The 21,329-nt window shown below is 36.4% G+C and overlaps 1 long non-coding RNA gene across 1 annotated transcript; it reads left to right on the forward strand.

Moving 5' to 3' along the window:
- Positions 1-809: 809 nt before the first annotated feature.
- Positions 810-3,310, forward strand: LOC112759078 (uncharacterized). The gene is made up of 4 exons (XR_011873680.1): positions 810-851; positions 945-1,000; positions 1,079-1,210; positions 3,098-3,310. It is a non-coding gene; the product is annotated as an uncharacterized lncRNA (long non-coding RNA).
- Positions 3,311-21,329: the final 18,019 nt, after the last annotated feature.

Consider the following 21,329-nt stretch of genomic DNA (forward strand, 5'->3'; position numbering starts at 1 on the left):
GGTTCTTCTCTCTATCCCTATTCTCTTGTTGTAATTTCTCTTATTTTGTTTCTAGGTTTTGTAATTGAGATACTCTTGTTCTCTTTATTTTCTTTCAATAATGCAATTTGAGGTCATTCATGATAATTGTGATTTCCTTGATTGTTGTTGTTAATTCTTTACATTCAATTGTAGTTAGAATTCATTCTTGTTGTGATTGACTATACTTTTCTTTTGTGCCTTCCAAGTGTTTGATTAAATGCTTGGAAGAATGTTAGACTAGAATTTTATGTTCTTGGCTTGAGAAGGTAACTTAGGATTTCTTGAGTCACTAGTGTCCGATTGATTGATAGTTGATAGCCATTAACTCTAGCCTTCATTAATCCAATTAGTGGAAAGCTAGGACTTATGGACTAGGATTGATATAACTCACTTGACTTTCCTTTGTTAATCGATTTAAGGATGACTAAGTGGGATTAATCCTTGCAACTACCATACTTGTGGCTAGTGATAATGATGAAGACCCTTGACAACCAAACCTTGCCAAGACCATTTTGTGAATAAAGTTTTCCTACCATTTACTATTCACATTCCTCATCCACAACCCCAAAATAAACAAGTCCATAACCAATAACAAGAACACTACCCTGCAAGTCCTTTGAGAGACGACCCGAGGTTTAAATACTTCGGTTTATAGATTTTAGGGGTTTGTACTTGTGACAAACAAATTTTTGCATGAAAGGATTATTGTTGGTTTAGAAACTATACTTCAACGAGATTTCATTTGTGAAATTCTAAACCGTCAAAAATCCGTTCGTCACTACGCATTCCTTGTGAAGAGCTCTACAAAACCCACCCAAGAAACCCTCAAGGTAATCACGAAATCTTCCCAGTTTCTCTCTTCAAAATTTCGGGTTTTATTAGAGTTTTGGGTTAAATGGGTTTTTGTGATTTTGGATGTTTAGGTTTGCTCTAATCCTTGCTTAGCTTTGGATTTGTGTTATCAAATCTGTTGGGAAAGGTAAAAGCTCTTAAACCCTTGTGAGATTATGCTTATGTTGAACCCTAGGTTGATTTGTGGTAATTTATATGTATATAGTTTGATTATTGTGGCTTTGGGAGCTTTTGGAACTTATTTGTGCTTGTTGGAGTGGATTTGAAAGCTTGGATTGTGGTTGGAAGATTGTTGGTGCTCATTTTGAGTTTGGGTGCATAAAGGGAATCGGCCAAGGTATGGTTTCGGTTTCCTCTATGTAGTATATAATATTCATGGACACTTAGGCTAGTTGACCCTAAGATAGGATTGGATGTTGTTGGTGTATGAATGATCATGTGTAAATTGATGTTAATTGTTGGTATCCTTGGAATATTGTGATTAAGGATGATTATGGAGAATTGTTGGTGTTAATGAGTATTGATGATTATTGTTGATGATGAGGGTTTGTTGATGTGGTTGATAATGGATGATAAATATTGATATTTTTGGTAATTGAAGGTGAGTGTTGGGATTGTTGATAAATGGTTATATTGATGTTGATAGTATGATGTTGGAGTTTGATGTTGAAATTAATAATGATGATGGTTAGTAAGGGTATTATTATGTATTTGATAGTGAGAATTGATGATTATATATGGTGGAGTGGTAAATTGGATATGGAAAATGGTAAATTCTGATATGTGATAGAATTGATGTGGTTTTGGTTGGATTGGGTTATGAAAGTTGGTAAATTGAGATTCTTGTAAGTCTTGGTAAAAGTTGACTTTTGGTGAATTTTGTCTAATCATAACTTATGCCTTGGTTTTCAAAATCTATTGAAATTAGTTTAGAATTAAAGCTTATTGAAAACTGTTCGAATCGATATAAAGTTTGTAAAAAAAAAATTGGAATTTGGTAGATGAAGTTATGATCATTCAAAGTTGGTGTTAAAAATCTGAAATTTTCCAAAGTTGTAGAATTTCATTACTTCTGATATGTGCGGGTGCACACGTCCTGTTTCTCAAAAATTTATTTGTTTTCAACTATTTTGCCTTTTCAACAAGATTGTAAGCTTCTATAACAGTATTTTAAGACGTTTGGGTCTAGTTTTGAGTATTAGAACATGGGATATAAATTAAGGGCTCTAGTACATGATTTTAAGGTAAATTAGAAAACGGAGGCCTAGGTTTCTGGCGTGCTGAGAATGGTTTGACGTTAGGTGAAGGATGATTGGTATATGAGATGAGGAATGATAGACTTTTGGTATTTGAAAACTGAGTTATAAAGGGACAGTGGTTGAGATGAGTCGGGGACTCGGATTGAAGTGATGGATCTATGTATGCTGAAATTACTTTTGAAAACCATTGAAATAATATTTTTACATGATATTTTGAGACGCCATGCGTCTGGCAGGGACGGTGGTTAATCCCGCCTGTCGAGGTAGCGGCGTCGGCGTAAGGACGGTGGTTAATCCCGCTTACGTTGAGATGTGAGGTCTGAGGAAAGAATATCCCGCTCGCATCCCTTCGGATCTATAGGGTGAGTAGGCGTCGGTTCCTGGACAGTGATCCGGGCACTATATCTCGGGGGTTCCTATATGAGAAATCCGAAGGGCGACGTCTCCATGGAGATGTGTCGGGTTGGCAGTTGAACCGACAATGTGATATCACAGCCAGTAGGGCAGGCATTCATCATATGCATTTCCTATCTGCTTGTATGCTTTGTCTACTTGTAATGGTTTGCCTAATTGAATAACATGCTTACTTGCTATCTGAATTATTTTCCATATATGCTACTACTTGTGCTATACTTGCTTTGAACATTATCTGTGTTTTCTGCTGGGATTGAGGAGGTTCGGAAGGCGGTGGCGATGGGATCGCATGGAGGATCGGTTGGTGAAGGCTGTGGGACAGCGGTGTTTGGTTAGAATAGAAATCCCTTAAGATAGATAACCTGGTTTATTTAAGTCAAGTTGGTATATTATGCTTAAATGTTTTAGAATGCTTTAAGTTGAATCTTGTGATTGATATGAAGCTTAGGATTGCCTTTGGCGTCTCGGGGTCTTATATCCTATATCACTGGGAACTGTTACCATACTGAGAACCGCCGGTTCTCATACCATATTGTTGTTGTGTTTTTCAGATGCAGGTCGCAACCCACCTCGGTGAGTTGCTTTGGTTGGTGACAGGAGCGGAGAATCTTGGATCATTTTGGAGTTCTTTTTGGTTTATTTTGTTTATACATCTCTCCTTTTGTATTTTGTTTTGCCTAGAGGCATGTATTTGAGAGAACAAAACTTGTATAAGCTGTTTTCACTGTATGGTTTTGTATATCAGTATATGGCTAGCCGGCTTAAACTCCACGAGTCGTGACTAGTTCCCTATGATATTATATACTTATCTTTTGTTATATTTTCTCTGTTTCTTATGCCTTAAGCTAGTAGCTCCGTTAGTACGTTTGTGCTTCGAAATTCTGTTTTTGAGCTATATCTTTCATTGGGCTTCTAGATTATACTATTCTTTCTATCTATATATATATATATATATTATGTATGAGTTTAGAACTGTCGTAATCTCTGATTGACCTTGGCTTTACGACGCGAGGTAAGGCTTAGGCTAATTAGGGTGTTACAATAAACATTTTAAAAAGTTCTAATAAATTATTATTTACTTTATATTCCTAATATTTGAATAAAAACTAACATATTAAAATTGGACTATAAGTCTTTTAATTTTTTTTATTTTATTTATTTTAAACTCATGAATAAAATAATTTAATATTTAGAGTTTAGTATTGTTTGATTTAAGATTTAGTGCAGATGGTTTAGGATTTAAGATTTAAAATTAGATTGATTAGAGTTTAGGATGGGATGGTTTAAAATTTATGATTAAAAAATTAGAGTTTGTGCTTTTTTGTTTAGAGTTTAGAGTCGGATGGTTTAAGATTTTGATTTTGATTTTTTGTGATTTTGATAAAATTTTATTTTTCGTCATAATATGTATTTTACATGATAATATTAATTTAGTTATTAATTCATTTAATAAATATTAATGAGGTAATTCGTTAACGGAACTTTCATAACTTTTTTGGTTAATTGTTAATTTATATACATAAATTTAATTATGATATAGTTAGTTATGCTAATGTAATTTACGAAATTATGTGTAGATTAGTTGTTAATGTGAAGAAAAACGTTTAATTATTTTTGTTTAATTTGTTATTATTTAGTTTGCTAGTAAATAGTATTAAAATAAAGATGGCAAGATGCAGTGAGTAATTGAAATTTCAAAATTTATTATTTTTTGGATTAGAATGATTATTATTTAAATTTTAATTTTAATTTTATACAAGTCACTTAAATTTAAAATAGTTAATGGCACATTGGAATAAATATAAATTTAATAATGGATGATACTCACCCTTAATCAACATTTCATTAGTGTTATTAGGGGCATTAATTAATTAACTAATTAGTATATTAAAGTCGCTGATCTAGTACTATCACTTTCATTATATGGTGCATATAGTCCCATCATACCATAATAATTAATCACAATTCTTCTTCGTAATCTCGTATTAACATTATTAATTCTAAATTAAATATTGTCCAAATTAATTTATAACAAAAAACCATATTTAATTCTTACCTCACATGTTAGATTTATCGGATAATTTTTTTTAGGGTAAAAAACGTTAATAAGCTAAGGTAGGAGAGATTTTACGTATATCAGCCAAAATGAAAATCGTTTCACCAATCAGCCAAAGCATATTTCTATATAATTTGAAGCAGCATGGTTCGAACTACAACAACAAATAATTCGAACCGAGTCAGTTCAAATTACTAACGAAAAATTCACTCTAATTCGAACCAAGATGGTTCGAACCAAGATGGTTTGAACTAAAAACACACGTAATTCGAACTCTGTTAGTTCGAATTATACAAGGAGAAGCTTGCCAAAGTAATTCGAACCAGGTTGGTTCGAATTACACAAACCATATTTTGAACTAGGCTGGTTCGAATTAGTGAGAAACAGACCTGTATATATATGGTTGTAAACGTGAGTTGCTCTCATTAGAGGGTGTAAGATGGCTAGTGACGAGAGTTTTGTAGTGTTGGTTCACCACAGAGGATCGATTAAGAGGAAAACTCGTTCCGGTGTGAAGTTCACCGATAAGGATCCTCTCTGTATTATCGTGAGGCCTACGACGAGCTATGATGACCTTGTTAGGTCTGTACTGATGAAACTTGGTCTGAAAGGTGCGAAGCGGGTTAAGAAGTTTTTCTATCGCATTCCAATCACGGTGCTCCAGGAAACCGTGAAGTATGATTGTTTCACGATCGGGAGTGATGAGGACTTGCAAGTCATGTTTCATTGTCGCTGGCAGTTTCCGGAGGTGAGGACACCAGAATTGTTGGCAAAGTTGGTTGATGTGGTATCCAGCTCAGGGGGTTCAAACCGGAATACCACCACTTTAGCCACGGCAGCCGGTTCTAGTTCCAGACCTGCCGTTGCATCTTTGTCCGTCCCTGTGTACGAGCCACCGGTCCAATCTGTCGCCTCCCCTTCTTTCGCTGTTGATCTCAATGGCAGCGTATGCGACGAGGTCGGAACAGGGGAATTTTTGCCGACCTCTTTACAGTGCGCTGCACCGCTTGGGGTTGGAGACGGATTGTTGGGTGATGCAGAGGACGATGACGTCGAGCCGGATATGATTGATGATGACAGCGGCGATGATATTGGAGCGAGTGAGCCTGTAGAGCGGGAGGTGGTTCTAGCTCTGGCACACAGCAGTATCCACCACATTTTTCCTCTTTGGACTTGGATGCCATGAGGTAGGAGGGGGTTTCTGGGCAGCCTGTTGGATTTGGAGCTAGAGATGCGGAAGGGACTGCTGGTCTGATAGAGTTCCAGGTTGGTCAGCAATTTCAGGATAAAGATGAGGCCCTGTTAAGTGTGAAGACTTACAGCATCCGGCGAGGGGTACAGTACAAGGTAGTGGAGTCTGACTATCGCCGGTATGTGGGCAAGTGTTCTGAGTTCGGGAATGGGTGCACATGGTTGATTCGACTGAGTCTCCAGTAGCGCAAGGGCATTTGGGAGGTCAAACGGTACAATGGACCTCATACTTGTCTTGCCACCTCCATCTCGAGTGACCACAGGAGTTTGGATTATCATGTGATATCGGCGTTCATTATGCCAATGGTTAGGGCTGATGCATCCGTCAGCATCAAGGTGCTCCTAAATGCCACGGCCGCACACTTTGGGTTTAGGCCGACGTACAGGAGGGTCTGGTTGGCGAAGCAGAAGGTTATTGCCCTCATCTATGGTGACTGGGATGAGTCGTACAATGAGCTCCCCAGGTGGGTGTTGGGAGTCCAGTTGACGATGCCTGGTACTGTTGCAGTCCTAAGGACGAGCCCTGTTCCAGTTGGTGGACAACTAGACGAGTCTCAAGCTTATTTTCACAGACTGTTCTGGACGTTTCCACCGTGCATCGAGGCATTCCGTCATTGCAAGCCGCTGGTTAGTATTGACGGCACCCATCTGTATGGCAAGTATGGGGGAACGTTTCTCATCGCGATTGCACAGGACAGGAACTCCAACATACTACCTGATGCATTCGCACTAGTTGAGGGTGAGAATGCAAAGTCTTGGACATTCTTTCTCTCCCACCTGCGTCAGCACGTGACACCGCCGAACTGTGGTAGAACCCTATCTATCTGATGCCACTCTATGACGACAAAGTATATCAGTGACGTCACAGACCGCCACAACGCCGTATGCCGAGGCTCCAAAGCCTCTGGATGCACAACCTGAAGTACCTCGGGGCTGCTATACGGCATCCAGATAAACTGCACAGAGAACTCAACATTGTCAGGCCAACTCATGCACCCAATTCATAAAGTTTGGTTAACTAAATAAACTTAGGCAGTAGTTGACTCACCTCCCTGTCTTGTAACATGTCTATCCTCAGCCTCCACATCTGCACTCTAGGACCCTTCTCGCTACCGGAAGGGTTGTAACCTGACCACCTGCATCTCACATGTGTCTTATGGCTAATTAAATGTGTGAGAGATTTGTAATACATTATTAATGAACATGGAGTTAGCTATATTAAATTGAAATAGAGAAGTCTGAATAGAGTACCTCGAGGCCAACGGCCAGCTGAACGTGTCATACCCTGCAGGCCTAAAACGAGGAAAGCGCCAGAAGATCCAGGACTGAAGTAGCTGTAGTGGGCCCGCTAACTTGACCACATGTCTGTTCGCCATTTAGCACATGCACCGGTACAACCATGCCAGTGCTGCAGACCCCCGGCTGTAGGTACCCATCTCCTCAAGCCTAGCTACGTAGGGAAGCCATCTGATGTGAATGCGGTTGCCGGACTTGTCGGCAAACAGCTACATACCCAACAACATCATGATGTAGGCACGAGCAAATCGCCGCACAGTCTCCTCATCGGCTCCATTGGGGCACTCTCCAAAAGTCTCCTGGAACCAACTGTAATTTACTGCGTACTTCTGAACCTGGCTCGGAGGAGGAATCACTCCAAGAAACTCCTGGAACCACACCCAAGCTGGACGGCCACCCTAGATGTATATCTGGAAATCTGAAAGGCAGCCGCTGACATAATGCCCGTCCATTGGCAACTCCAACTGGTACGCCACGTCCTGAAGTGTGATCGTGCACTCTCTGAACGGAATATGGAAGGTGTGCGTCTCCGGACGCCATCGCTCGACGAAGGCACTGACAATGGCCTCATCTAACCGGAACCATCTATCGTTCAGCCTCGCAAGATGGTATAATCCGGCCATCTGCAAGTACGGAACGTATCTCTCATCGAGTTGCATGCCCTGCTGCCGCCGCATGCTCCTGATGCATCGATGTGGCTGCGCATTACATGCACCGCATTGTTAGAACCAACTTGATAACCAATGACAAAAACAACCGACACCATAAATATATCAAATCACTTGGAAAACCAATATATCAAACCACTTGGAAAACCACATGCTCAGACCACTAACATAATCACAAAGAAATTCACTTATGTCAAACACATGTCAAAACCACTATCACGAACCGCTTACAAAAGCACATGGTCAACCACTTCCAATACCACCAAAATAAACCGCCAAAGTAAATCATCAACAAAACTGCATACAAAAGTGCTAACAAAACCAATACTAAAAACATCCGAACCTAAACCACCAACAAAAGCACATGAATAAACCACTATTATAAACCGCATTCAGCATCCATTAACGAAAACCACATGCAAAACAACTATCATAAACCACACAACTAAACCACTAACATAAAACAACTAACATAAACCACTAACATAAAACAGCTAACATAAAACAACTAACATAAACCACTAACATAAAACAACTAACATAAACCACTAACATAAAATAGCTAACATAAAACAACTAACATAAACCACTAACATAAAACAACTAACATAAACCACCAACTAAACCGCATGCAAAGCCTCTCAACTAAACCACTTGTAATACCACTACGATTAACCGCTAACATAAACCGCCACTAAAACCGCATGCAAAACCACTAACTCAGATATACCGCTTGCACGAAGTTTTTTATGTACTAACCTCGTCGTTGATGACCCCGGCTATATGAGCAACTCCGTCCAACCGATATAACCTTGCCGGATCGTCCCCCATCGGCTGAGTGTTCCGTTCAAGTCTTTGTCGGATCGAACCCGGGTCGTTTTCTCTGGGATTTGGTGGGGTATGAGGATGGATAAGTGATTCGAGTGGGGCTGATTCGAACTCCTTTTATAGCTGCAAAATGTGTAATTCAAACCAGCCTAGTTCGAATTATTACTCAAGGACAACAACTACTAATTCGAATCAAGTAGGTTCGAATTACGTTATGAAGCGTGCAAACCCTAATTCGAACAAGCCTAGTTCGAATTATTCTCATTTCTAGTTCGAACCATGTTGGTTCGAATTACATTCAACAATTGATACATAATAATTCGCTACCCTAGTTCGAATTATGTGTTTCTTTAGTTCGAACCATGCTGGTTCGAATTATATAGAAATATGCTTTGGTTGATTGGTGAAACGATTTTCATTTTGGCTGATATACGTAAAACCTCTCCTGCCTTGGCTTATTAACGTTTTTTGCCCTTTTTTTACGCACATTATTATTATTATTATTATTATTATTATTATTATTATTATTATTATTGGAAATATAAAATGTGAAAAAGTTATTTTGGTCCTGATGTATGGCACATAGGATTTAGGTCCAATTTGGATAAACAACTTAATTAAATTACTTTTGAAAAAATAGATTAAACAACAAATGACTATATTAAAAATAGCTTATAAATAAATTATTTTGTGTTTGAATTTTTAGTTCTAAAAGTACTTATTTTATAGGAATGTGATAAAAAGTAGTAGTATTATGAGAGAAGTCATTTTTTTAACTTCTCTATAAGCTCCTAAGACTTAAGAGCATCTCCAATGGCCAAAATATGAGTCCCTGTTTCTGACAAAAGTAGAGGCCCACCATTGGAGAAGAAAAAAAATGAGTTCGTGCGTGATTTCCAATGGAAGAGAGTCCCTCTAAGCAGGGACTTTCATCATCCAATAATAACTTGCCACATGGCAAGTTATTATAAAAAAATAATTATAATAATTAATTATATTAAATAATTATATTTTTATTTAATTTAATTTATATTAATTATCTAATAAAATCATTTAAATAATAATTAATTAAATAATTACATTAAATAATTAAATTGTATTTAATTTATTAATAATTATAATAATTAATTATATTAAATAATTATATATTTATTCAATTAATAATTTATATTAATTACCTCAATTAGGAGAGAAAAATTTTGTACTGTACTATCAATTTCTCTAAAAAAAATATTTAATTTATTTTTAAATTTATAAATTTTAATAATATTATTACAAAAAATAGTAACTATATTAATTTTAATTAATTAATTAAGTGGGGTCACAATAGGGACTAAAGTTAGTTCCTCCTAATGGAGAAGAAAGAGATACTTTGAGTTCCTATTTACTGTTTATGACGCAAAAACTGATGTGGAGTTACTTTTTATGACAAGTGGACCATAAATAGGGACTGAAATGAGTTTCCTACTGGAGATTGTCTAAGAGCATCTCCAACGGACTAAATTTTGGAGTCCGGTTACTATTTTGTCATAGAAAAAAGAGAATTGGAGCATTGGAGTGGAACTCAAGTGAGTTCCTTCACTCATTTCAAGGCGAGGGAGTCCCTCTGAATAGGGACTCCTATTAGCCAATCTACACTTGCCAAATGGCAAGTTAGGTAAAAAATAAATAATTGTATAAAATGTTAATTAATTAAATAATTATATTAAATAATTAAATAATAATTAATTTAATAATAATTATAATGATTAATTATATTAAATATTGATATTTTAATTTAACTAATAATTTATATTAATTATTTAACTAACAATTAATTAAGTAATTAAATTATAATTAATTTATTAATAATTATAATAATTAATTAGATTAAATAATTAAATTTTATTTAATTAATAATTTATATTTATATTATTATATTAAATTAGCCGTTGTAAAATTAGTCGTTAGAAACTATGATGTTGAAAATGGCTTATCACAACCTCAGCTGGGAGAAGAAGATTTTGCACCATACCATCAATTTCTCTAAAGAAATGCCCAACTTCGAAATAGGCAGCAGCATAGACAATTGAAAGAGGACTTGATTGAACACATATGGCAATTTCACAATGTTTATCGTCAACTATAGAGTTTAATTATGTTTTTCTTTGTATTAAGTAATTTTACAAATTAGTGTAACCCCGAATTATATATTGTGTATTATTGTTATATATGAATTTATTTAATATTAATATCTTTTAATAGTGAATTATTTTTAAATTTAAATATTTAAATTACATTATTGAAAAAAATTAATTACATTAATTTCAAGTATTTTAATAAATTAATTAAATGAGACCACAACAGGGACTAAAGTTAGTTCCTCCTAATGGAGAAGAGAGAGATGCTTTGAGTTCCTATTTACTGTTTATGACGCAAAAGCTGATGTGGAGTTACTTTTTATGACAGGTAGGCCATAAACAGGAACTGGGATGAGTTTCCTACTGGAGATGGTCTAAATAGCTTCTTAAAAAGTTGCAATTTGGTTTTGAAAATTGCACCAGACATTAATACTACTACTTTTCATAAGTCAAAAGCTCAAAAAAGTTACTTTTGAAACTTTCCAAACAGACCCTTAATTTGTAGATGAACTATTGGGCCATTACTAAAATATTTCAACCAGCCCAATATCATTTCTATAAAATAGTCCTAATGAACAAATTAATTAGTTAAAATATCTAGCCATCACGTGTTGTGGGGCTCAATATAACCCCATAAAAGTTTAAAATTGTAGAAAATGTCTTCAATCATACTCTCTCTCTCTCTGGACACTTGTCTCACAATAATGTTGACAACAAAAATATACAGGTCTAGAAAGAATCTTCTTTTTACACATAGATCTCGCCTAATCGCTAATCCCTTAGTCAATTACTTAAGAAAAGAGTTAAAGAACATTCACTGATTTATAAAGCCACACAATTCATGAGAATCTTTCTTTGTTGATTTTATGTCACTTATCAATCTAGTTTCAAAACTTAAGAATGATGAGAATCAGTTTTTAAGCTTAATTCAATTAATCAACTTTTTCAAGCAGTTAAAAGAATTCAAATTTGAGAAGAATTGTTTCCCAACACATTCAAACCCTTTAAGATGAAGAACGAAAACCTATTCTTAAAAAGAAATCAATGCATAAATCAAAGGTGTAAAAATCTAAAACATTAATCCACGAAATCAATAGGACTTCTAACCTTAACCGAGAAGAATTAGAAACTCATGTTCTTCCTTGAAATCTTTAAAAAAATAAAACTACCGAAGCAGTCGAGAGTCCCTAAACAAGAGTCTCACTCTACCTTAAATATTAACCCTAATTAAAATTTAAATTCAAATTAAAACAGAATCAGAATTAAAACAGAATCAAATCTATCTAATTAATGATTGTCTCTAGCATATCTTCCACTCTTTATCTCCTTGCAATCTTCAATTAATGCTGTAATTGGTGGACTTTGAATTGAACATTGAATTGATGAAGAATTGGACAATTGAGTGGCTTGGATTTAGGTCTCCGAGTATTAATTAACCTCACGTAGTACGTGAGATCTTTAACGTTGTACGTGAAGCCCAATTTGTTCAATTGTTGCCTTTGACTGTGCCCTAGCGTTGTACGTAGTGAATTCCACGTACTACGCGAAAATTAACTTACGCGTACGCATGCATCATGCACGCGTGACTGCTGCATTGTACGTGAGATCTCCAACGTACTACGTGAAAAGTGATGGTCATGCGTACACACGCTGCATGCATACGTATGACATGTGAAATGCCCCAACGTAGTATGGGAAAGCATTATGCTTCTCTCTATTTGTCACAGAAAGCCTTCTGTTTGTTGCTCTCCATCCTTCTTTTTGTTCTTTTTCTTTCTATTTTTTTTCTAAAAATTCCGATAATTAATGAATTTTAATTAATCAAAGTAATATTCATTCTACCCTTAAATTCATTGCTTATTTAACAGAAATTCTTAATAAATCAATTGAAATCAAGAAGAAAAAACACTAAAGATGTGGATGCATCAGCAATACATATATCAATTATAATCACAAATTAAGTTATTTCATATTAAATGACTTATATCACAGTGATCTTATTTATTATCATAAATACTGAATTGAATAAGTCATTATTACTTTTAATTTAGAATTAAATGAGAATAAAACTAGATATACTATTTTATTTGGGTTTTAGGGTTTAATGGGTGTCACACTCAAATATAAATAGTAACTTCAGGATTTTGGTCTCCAATATATCAAAGCCGCATCTGCCTTTCTTTTTCTCATAAGAGGAGTTGCGATTCATCTCTATTAAGGATCCATAAGACTTTGGTTGAGGAAGATCAAAGAACCAAATTCTCTCAATTATACTCACGAATTCAGATACGCTTCTATGCTTTCAAGTATCTCTTTCTTAATAATTTAAAATGGATGATCTTAGGATTAAGGTATCATAAAAATTCTAACAAGTGATATCAGAGCCATCCATAATTGAGTCATTGAAAATTTTTGTGTCTTCTTTGTTGTTTGAATCCTTTTGTCATGGATTAAATTTTGGATAAAAAAAAGAAATTTATATTTTTTGTTCGCAAATATATGTATAACTAAGGAGATCTCACAATATTACATGATTCTTATATATTGTGACTTATTATTTACTTATTAATTTTTGTGCTATGTAAGTGTCATGGATTTGTACATAAGAAAATAAGTAACAATTTGAATTATTATACCTATCTATTTTATGAAATTTAGTTTTTTTTAGAATAAATTAGTTGAATATTATGCTACCAAAATAGTCTGTTTTGTGAAAATTAATTTATTTTGAAACATTAGGAATATGGTAATATGTAATTCATGCGAATATTGGTCAGCTCAAAAAATAGTTTATATTTGCCCGAATTACATATACATATTGTTGGTAACTATATGCTTGGGAAACTAGTTAAACTTAAATCAATACTTATTATTTATGCGTACAATAATCGGCCCAAAGAAAGTTTATTGTTTGGCCAAATAATAAATATTGAACCTTATATGTTTATTTTCTATTTAACTATGCAACCACTAATTGGCCCAAATGAAAGTTGGTGTTTAGCCAATTGATAGAAAATATATGCAATAATAAATAGGTATAATTCTTAAGGTTTCAGGTGAACAATGAGTCGATCTAAAGATAGACTTATTTTTTATAGAATTTTGTTGAGAATATTTGGTAAGCCGCAATAAATGGATTTATGTGTGCGTAGTTTATGCGAGTATAGATCAGCCCAAAAGAAGTTCTGTACTTGGCCAAATTACATGCGCATTTGTGGTAATAAACATGTGATATTTATTTGGCTCTATGTGAATAATAAGTTTGTCCAAAGATAGACTTATTATTTAGAGGATTTATTATCAATGTTTGATTACTGTATTAAAATATCACTTACAAATTAATAAATCTGTCCAAAGACTAAATATTTCTAGCCCACTATTATATGAATTTTATTCATATGATATATAACTTGTGTGAATATATTATTTTGTTTTAAAGTTATATCTGTTAATATTAGTTTATTTTCAAATTGAATTTTAATTTTTTGAGAATTGAAAAAAAAAAGAGACTTTCTATCATTAGTAACTTATATTTCATCAAATTATTATTTTATATGGCCTTTTGAGATAAATGTGGTTAATGACTTATATCAATTCAATGTGAGTAAATATATTTTCACTATTCTTGTATGTCAGCGGCATGTAGAATTATAAATAAGGTTATATACTTAACTCTAAGGGAGACAAGTATAGTCTCATTAGGTGCCTCAAGAAAGTTATAAAACTCAAAAGTGCATAAGGTTTATTATGCTTTAACAGTAGTTTGATAGATAACAAATGTATACACTTACAGTTATTGTATATTTTATTAGTATCTTTGGCAGATATTTGAGTCAGTTAAGAAAGGATCACTAAATAATAGACAAACAAGTTTTGTTATAACAAAACATTACATGTTCACACATATGAAGTCAGAAACTAAAATTATATATTATTTAGTATTCAAATTCTGACTTTGTTGAATGTTAAGACAATTTTGATCTATTATAGGTATATTCATATGCTCATTAGAAGAGTTCTTTGAAAAAGTGTTGAGAAGATAATTATTACTCTTTTCACTAAAGCACTTAAATATAAAATATCGACATCCAATTAGGTGACTACAAACACGTGTCACAAATTATGTAATACCCGGTCTAACCGAAATTAATTAAATAATGAGTTAAATAGGAGCGAATATGGTTGGAAGATTTGGCAATTGGAATTTGATAATTTAAATATGATATTTGGATTCAGTGAATTTTTTCAAATAAAAAAAAACATAGTTTTCTGCGTAAAAGCGCGCAGTGGAATTTTGACCGGCAGTACCGGCTGAGATCTGTCTGGTACTACAGCTGAGAAAATCGATTATGAGTAAATAAGATTAAGAAATGAGGAATTATAATTAAGGAAGGTAGAAATATTTAAAGTGCGATTTAGAGCGCTAATCTTAAAAGTTTTGGCCCAAAATTGGGCCAACGGACAAAAATAAGTGAACCAGGCCTAAGTGGGCTCAAGACCCAACATATATAAACATTAGTTATGAGCATTTCAACTCATTTTACCCTAAAAAGAAGGGTTGGGGCGCTGAAATTGAGAAGAGAGAAGAGAAGAGAGAAAACCTAACTCTCTTTGATCTTCAAACCACCATAACTTGAGTTACAGAGCTCCGATTGACGAGCCGTTTGCGGTTACGCATCGCTCTTCTCATCCTCTACAACTCTATCTAAGTTTGGTGGTGAGTATTCCATTCATCTCTGTCCAGTTTTCAAAATTCCCCACTGTTACACATTTTTGGGTAGTTAGTGTTGAAGTCTTGTGATTTTCGGTGTTTAGGGATACTCCAACATGGATTCTAAGCGGGTTCTATCCCTACTTCATATGAGCTGAGGTAATAAGTGCTCAAACCCTTGTGATTTCTCATTTTTATGAGCCCTAGGTTGATGTATGTATGTGATATTGGTTATGTTAGTGTATTTGGTGATGTTGGTGCACAATTGGGAGATTGGTATTACTTGAGGAGCTTTGGTGAGGCTTGAAGCTAAGGTTGGTGAAGACTTCCAAAGAAGAGGCTCAATTGGTTTGGCTACAAGAGGTACGGTTTAAGTTTCATTTAAGTACCGTGTGTTGTGATGAGAATTCCTAGGCTAGATGCCCCCAGGATTACGTTTGGATTGTGTAAATGGTTGGTGCTAATATGCATAGTTGGTATGTAATGTGAATTAATGATTGGGTTGAGAATTGTGTGGCCTTGTATGCTTGGTGTATTGAGAATTTGATGTACTAGGGTAATGAGTATTGATTTGTGGTTTATGCATTTAAATTGTGAAAATTGGGCCGGAGGCCGGAAAGAGGTAAGAAAGGTAAGTCGATGTGTGCATTGTGTGATGGCACAAGTGATTGGGTGAATTTCAGATAATGAATATATGAATGATTAGGTTGGTTATTGAGTAATAAGGTTTGAGGAGTGAAGTGTGGAATCTGGTAATTTTGGGTAAAATTATGTAGATGAGGTATGTTTGGTTTTGGTTGAGATATATTATGTGGTCATATATGTGATTATGATTATTGATGCCTTGATGGTATAATGATGCATTAGAGATATGTATGTTGTGATATATGCTTGAGGAATGATTAAGGTTGATTTGTGGGTGAAACCACGTGCTAGTGAGTATGATATTGATTATGTATAATGAAGGTTGATTGGAAATGGTATTATTGGAAATTGGGATGAGGAAGGATGTATGAAATGATATTGTGTTTGTCCTTTAGCCATTTGATTGAGAAGTGCTAAAATGGTTGGATGATGTTTTGTGAATTGTGGAAAAGTGTTAATGTGTAAGTTGAGGAGGCTTGATGTTGTTTTTGGTATATTTTGATTGATTTCAAAGAAAGGGATGAAATTGGCATGTTTTGGTTGATTTGGAAAATAGTTGAAAATGGCTTGTTTTGAAAATGGCACCTTGTGGTTTTGTATGAAAACATGGTTTTTGGGCATATTTTGACGGGACATAACTTGAACTACGGATCTCTGTTTTGTGCCAAATTTGTTTAGAAATGAAATTGGATCCGGGATGTCCATGCCGTTCGAAGAACGGGTGAAAAACGATTTAAGATGAGAAAGTTATGTCCGTCGGAAAATTGGGGGTTGAATCTGTAAATTCTGCAGCTTTTAACTTAGAAAATTTTTAGCAGAACGACCCTCCACGCGTAGGCGCACTTGGCGCGTACGCGCCGTTCTTCAAGAAAGCACCATCCACGCGGGCGCGTCGATGCGCTGCACCAAATGCCCAACCATTTTCCCGAGAGTTGTGCCAGTTTTGTGCCTGAGGCACAAATGTATCCGCGCGTACGCGCGGCTGATGTGTGCGCGTCGTTTGGCTATTTTTCAACCCGCACGTCCGCGTGTATGACGCTTGCGCGTCGATGAGTTTTGTGGCCATCCACGCGTGCGCGTAAAGTGCGCGTACGCGTGGCCCTGTTTTCATGCCAAAGTTGATTTTTGAGTTTTAAAAGCCAAATCTCATACTTCTAAGCCTCCGATCTCACCCCTTATGTATTAAATCATTATGATATGCCTAGCAATGAGAAAGGAGCTAGGGGATGTGGTAACTTGCGATTGAAGCAAGGGGAAAAGTTATGATCAATGATGATCAAAGATGATTATATGAGATATGGAGGATGACGGTGGAAGTACCGTGTATGCCATGAGCTGAAGGGCTATATTTATTGATAAATGGCTGGTTCTTGATTGAACCATGAGCCGGATGGCTGAGTTATTGCCGGGTTATGGCAAAGTCATTATTGGTTATGGCTGAGTATAAAAGCATATATGATTAATGAATGAATGTGTTAAATGGATAACAATGGAGAATGTTGAAATGTGATGTGTGACCCCGGGTAGTAGGCAGTGGCGTTGTCCACTTGCTCCGGGTATGAAACGGGAAAGGATGTTTATGATAAATGAGTTAAATTATGGAGTTTTGAATAAATGAGTATTTGTGATACCTAGGTAGTAGTAAGAGTGGTGGTTCATCACGCTTGCTCCAGGTAATGTTTGAGATTTGATAACAATGATGATTACTTTTAAACTGAACGAATATATGTTTTGAGATCATGGGCAGTATCAAGGGTTGTGGTTCGTCCCACTTGCTCCAGGTCAGAGATTGTGACGCCTGGGTAGTAGCGGCAGTAGTGGTGGATCCACTCGCTCCAGGTTGAGCTGTTAAACACCCGCCTGGGTAGTAGCCGCAGTAGTGGTTATTCCACTGGCTCTGGGTTGAGCGGGTAGTTGCAAGGGGGTTGTAGCTCAAACCTACTTGCTCCGCAATGGGTGTTTCTGTCCAATGGTTAGCTACCAGGACATGTCGGGTTGGCTATATAACCGACGGATGATATCATCAGCCATAGGGCAGGCATTCATCATTTGCATATGTTTGAATTGTTTGGGTTTGCCTATTGTTTGGATTTCTACATCATATATGCCATGTTACCTGACTATGTGCTACCTGTTCTACCTGTATCATACTTGTGCATTACTTGCATGTATTGCTTGTGTTTGTACAACTAAGAGGTCCCTCATGCTGGTGTCGGTGGATTTTGAGTGATGTTCTTGATGAGATGAATTGATGATGCGATTGCATGATGATGATTATTGAATGAGATAATTGGAGCTCCCTGGGTAGACACAGTGATGTGGCGTCACTAGCTCCAGGCGAGTGTATGATGTATTGATATAGAATTGCTGAGGCAGAACAACTGGTGATGGTTTTGCTTATGATTCTGAGTCTGATTCGTGGAAGAGTCAGCGAGTTGGGAAACATGTGAAACATGATTTAAATTTAGCACTCCCTTATGACAGTTGCCTATTCATGGATTAGCGAGAACCTAGGATGAATGATTGGTAAAGAAGTTTAGGATGCTTAGTGAGTTTTTATTGCAGTACATTGAATTTATTTGGCACTTTTACCGTACTGGGAACCCATGGGCCCGGGGTTCTCATTCCGTATATATCTCTTGTTTTTCAGATACAGGTCCAGGTGCTCAGAAGTGAGTTGTGGGTTGTCTGAGAGACGGCGAAGATCTTTATTTTCTCTACTTTGTGTTTTGCTTAGAATCTCTCCACCTTTGTTTTGGAAAGATTATATTATGTATTGTACTCTTTTGAATTTGCCTGTAGAGGCTCTCATGTTTCCTTCGGGAGAGATTAGGATATACTGTTGTCAACTACTTTCTTACTGTACCCTAGCCGGCCTAAACTTCGCGGGTCGCGACTAGTGGCTATTTACTTATATATATATATATATATATATATATATATATATATATATATATATATATATATATATATGTTATCTACCTCTTAATCTCCTCTACGCCTTGTTCGTATATCGTTTTCGGCTTCACGGTTTATCTTTTGTTGTCGAAACGTGAGTGATACGTCTTCGCGACTTTATTTCTACTCTTTTCAGGCTTCTCGATTAATACTCCTTTCGAAATTACCTATATTTATTTATTAAAAATCCACCTGAGAGTCGTACCACCGTAATATCTTTGACTTATGACTTGAGCATAAGGATTTGAATATTAGGGTGTTACATTATGGTATCAGAGTAGTTCGTCCTCGTGAGCCTGAGGGATGGAACTGCTTATGCTTCAATGCATACTCTGAGTCTGTGCCTGTGCTAGTTAGGGTATCTAACCGATACATCTAGCATGAAGTCCATGAGTGTACCTTTGGTACTTTGAAGCACTATACTTCCGATATTGAGACTTATCAACTTGATATCGATTGTTTGGTGTGTATAGGAACCAGATGGCGCTTCGTGGACCCGGTCGGGGACGTGAAAGAGGTCGTACTAATACGCAGGAATCAGAAATCAACCCGAATAACCCTGTAAACCTTATGGTGGCGTTGGAGAATATGGCTGCTGCTATACAGGCCACCGCGGAGGCTCTTGGGCAACAGATAAACAATAATGGCAATGGCGGAAGGGAAGCTCAGGGCCCGATGACACTGGCAACCTTCTTAAAGGTTAATCCACCTAAGTTCAAGGGAACCACCAATCCGACTGAAGCTGATACTTGGTTTCAAGCCATGGAGTGAGCACTGCAAGCGCAGTTGGTGCCTGAAGAGCAGTGTGTTGAATTTGCTACCTATCTTCTCACAGGGGAAGCATCGCATTGGTGACAAGGGGCTCGACGTCTCCTGCAACAGGGGAATGATCCTATCACTTGGGATGCCTTCCAGGTGGAATTCTATAAGAAGTACTTTCCGAATTCCGCCAGGACAGCCAAGGAATTAGAGTTACTACAGCTAAAGCAAGGTGCTATGTCCGTATCTGAGTATATAGACAAATTTGAGGAGCTATTCAGGTTTTCCCGCATGTGTCAAGGAGCTTCTGGAGACTTCGAGGAATGGAAATGCATTAAGTACGAAGGAGGGCTCCGGAGCGACATCTTAAGTTCATTGGGACCAATGGAGATCCGAACTTTTTCAGAGTTGGTGAATAAGAGCAGAATTGCTGAAGAGTGTGTGAAAAGGAGGGTTGCAGAGAAAGGAAGTCATAGAGAACACAACCAAGGATTCGCACCAAGGGGTCGAGATTTTAAGGAGAGAGGATACGTACAACATTTTTCCCAAGGACAGAATAACCTTGCGACGAGTGAGGAGTCCCAAAGGAATGGTAAGGGAAAACGGGCAGCGGCTGCTTCTGATGTTTCAAGTTGTCAGAGATGTGGAAGTCATCACCCAAATAGGCCGTGCCGATTGGGGTTAGGTGTATGTTACAAGTGCGGGTTACCAGGGCATGTATCAAGAAATTGCCAACAAGGAGAGAGTCAGGATGCAGGCCGATTGCGACAGTAAGATTGAGGTAATTGCCTTAATACAAATGGATAAATGCCTGTGATGTAAATGACTTTCTGTTGAGAATGATGTGTTGTGTTTGTTATAAAGTTGGTTGATTTCTGGATCTTTGGTGAAACGGATTGAACCCGTGACTGTTAGTTCCTTTGATTTAAATAGATAAGGGATGGTCCTAAATGATGGATTTGGAAACGTTGATTTGAATTGTCGGTCAAGTTAAGTGGTGGTTTAGTACTTGAGGAAATAAGTGATAGAACTAATACTTGATGAGAAATCAAGGTGGCATAGCGGAAGCTTGCTAAAGCGTTAGCATAGTGTGGTAATAATAAGGAAAAGTGGAGTATGATTGGAAATGCTTTATGCTTCGAGTACTTAAAAGTTTAGTGAGCTTATGCAGATAATGATTCTAGATAATTGGAATTAATTGCGGCTGTGAGCCTTGATGGTTCTGAAACGGATGAGGAAATTATCATTGATGCGTAATCGGATTTAGATGATGATTGAGTGCAAGTTGTCGTGTTCGAAAGATGAGTGCTATGATGTTTGGTCATGGTGACCTTGGATTTAAATCAAGATTTATAATGATCGGTTTCAGAGGAATAGTTTGGAAACCTTTAAATTGCAATGCTGATGCGGTACTGAGATTGGTTTGAGGGAACCCGTGACGGGTGGTAAACTCCAATTTTTGGGGAGGTGCTGTTAGATTTTTTTTCTTTT

The sequence above is a fragment of the Arachis hypogaea genome, chromosome 16 (assembly GCF_003086295.3).
Source record: "Arachis hypogaea cultivar Tifrunner chromosome 16, arahy.Tifrunner.gnm2.J5K5, whole genome shotgun sequence".
In the NCBI taxonomy this organism is placed as follows: domain Eukaryota; kingdom Viridiplantae; phylum Streptophyta; class Magnoliopsida; order Fabales; family Fabaceae; genus Arachis; species Arachis hypogaea.